The sequence below is a fragment of the Enhydra lutris genome, unplaced genomic scaffold (assembly GCF_002288905.1).
Source record: "Enhydra lutris kenyoni isolate GAN:26980312 unplaced genomic scaffold, ASM228890v2 scaffoldscaffold1988, whole genome shotgun sequence".
Classification (NCBI taxonomy): domain Eukaryota; kingdom Metazoa; phylum Chordata; class Mammalia; order Carnivora; family Mustelidae; genus Enhydra; species Enhydra lutris.
The window spans coordinates 1-2,519 of NW_019156072.1; the positions used below are offsets into that span (position 1 = coordinate 1).

The window sequence follows — 2,519 nt, forward strand, 5'->3', positions numbered from 1 at the left end:
AATACAAATCAAAACCACAATGAGATACCACCTCACACCTGTCAGAATGGCTAAAATTAAAAAAAAAAAAACCCACAAGAAACAACAGGTGCTTGTAAGTATGTGGAGAGAGAGAAACCCTCTTGCACTGTTGGTGGGAATGCAAACTGGTGCAGCCACTCTGGAGAACAGTATGGAGATTCCTCAAAAAGTTAAAAATAGAGCTACCCTGTAAACCAGCATTTGCACCACTAGGTATTTACCCAAAACAAACAAAAAGTCTAATTCAAAGGGATACATGTACCCTGATATTTATAAAAGAATTATTTACAAAGATATGGAAACGGCCCAAATATCCACTGATAAATGAATGGATAAAGAAGAGGTAGTAAAGAAGAGGTAGTATTATGCCTCTATCAGAAAGGATGAATACCCAACTTTTGTATCAACATGGACGGAACTGGAAGAGACTATGCTGAGTGAAATAAGTCAAGCAGAGAGAGTCAATTATCATATGGTTTCACTTACTTGTGGAGCATAAGGAATAACACAGAGGACATTGGGAGATGGAGAGGAGAAGGGATATGGGGGAAACTGGAGGGGGAGACAGACCATGAGAGATTGTGGACTCTGAGAAACAAACTGAGGGTTTTGGAGAAGAGGGGAGTGGGGGGATGGGTGAGCCTGGTGGTGGGTATTAAGGAGGGCACATATTGCATGGAGCACTGGGTGTGCTGCATAAACAATGAATTTTGGAACACTGAAAAAAATTAAATTAAATTGCAAAAAAACGAAAAGAAAAGGTAGTATGTATATTACTCAGTCGTAAAAAAAAATGAAATCTTGCCAATGGCAATAACACAGATGGAGCTAGAGACTATAATGCTAAGTAAAATAAACCAGAGAAAGACAAATACTATATTCCAGTTAGGCAACATACAGTGTATTATTAGTTTCAGGGTTATAATGATTAAGTGATTAATCAATTCCAAAAAATAATCAGTGCTCATCAAAGGGCCCTCCTCAATCCCCTTGACTAACTGGAATTTCAGTGAAAACTTTAAAAAATAATTAAAAAAAATAAAAATATCAACATATTTATGAAAGAGACTGTTAGTGCTTCTTAAACCATTATAGTGAATAACAAAAAGAAAGCATTGAGAATTAATCATTTTACGATTAGTACCATATATTGTAAGAAATCAGGAAGAAAGTGATAGGAAAAGCAACAACAACACAAAGCTGATGGCAAAGCAAAGCAAAAGTTATATACAACTTATATAAATAGGTAGGAATATGAATAGGCATACCTATATGAATAGGTACTAGGAGGGGACCATGGTGTGGCCTGTGAGGCATAAGAAATCAATCAATTACTCACAGTTTGAGAATTCTGACAGCGATGATGACTTTGTTTCTGCAACCACACCTTTAAATAAGAAACCCAGAACAACACCAAAGGAGTTAAAACTAGAAACAAGGAAACCTAAGCTGAAGAATCTCCAGAAAGAAGATACCCCACTACAAGAGAAAACACCTAAAAAAAGGATGGCTTTAGATGACAAGCTGTACCAGCGAGACTTAGAAGTCGCACTAGCTTTATCAGTGAAGGAACTTCCAACAGTCACCACTGAGGTAGAAGAGGCTCAAGATAAAAGCACCGAAAAATGTGGCAGCCGCGGAATCAGAACAGTGACTAAGTCTCCCCATATCTCTAATTGCAGTGTGGCTGGTGATTGTTTAGATTTGGATAAGATTACTGAGGAAGATGATTTGCATGGTGCTCAAGGGAAAAGAAAAGCAGCATCAAAAGCTGTGGTACAACAGAGGAAGATTCTTTTGGAAGGCAGTGATGACGACAGTGCCTGAACCAGACTCTGCAACTGGTGGAGAGTCTGAGGATGACTCTGATTTTAGTGAGAGTGAAGACGATGACGAAGACTTCACCATGGGAAAAAAATAAAGCGAAAGAAATTAAAAAGAAAGAAGTGAAGGTAAAATCCCTAGTTGAGAAAAAGGAGAAGAAACCTAAATCCCGATGTGATACTTTGGTGACTTTAGAGATTCTGCTCCAGCTGCTGTGAAATCAGAATCTCAGCCTTCACCAAAAAAGGTTTCTCTTTCATCAGAGGCCACTAGAAAACCATTACAAATATGCAGCCCTTCAGCTGAAAGCAGAAAACCTAAGTGGGTCCACCAGCGACATCTGGAAGCAGCAAGAGCAACAGGAGCCCACTGGCAGGGGTGTCTGTTAAGTCTCCAAATCAGAGTCTCCGCCGTGGCTTGTCCAGATTGGCACGAGTTAAACCTTGGCATCCAAATGCTGCTCATAGCTGAGTGTGGCAGTAAACAAATGTTTGATTAAGAGAATCAGAGTTTTACAATGTGTTTCTATTTGAATTGTGTTTCTATTTAAGGAGAGTGTCACAATATAAAGGAATCCTTTAATGTCATGTGAATTGCCTCTGCCTATTTTGTGAAGACGTTCTCTGAAGCTGTTCAAGACTTCAAGAAGAAGATTGTTTATAAGAATTATCTTG

At 38.7% G+C, this 2,519-nt stretch overlaps 1 pseudogene; it reads left to right on the plus strand.

Moving 5' to 3' along the window:
* Window positions 1-1,317: 1,317 nt before the first annotated feature.
* LOC111140501 lies at window positions 1,318-2,316 on the plus strand (annotated as a pseudogene).
* The last annotated feature ends 203 nt before the right edge of the window (window positions 2,317-2,519 follow it).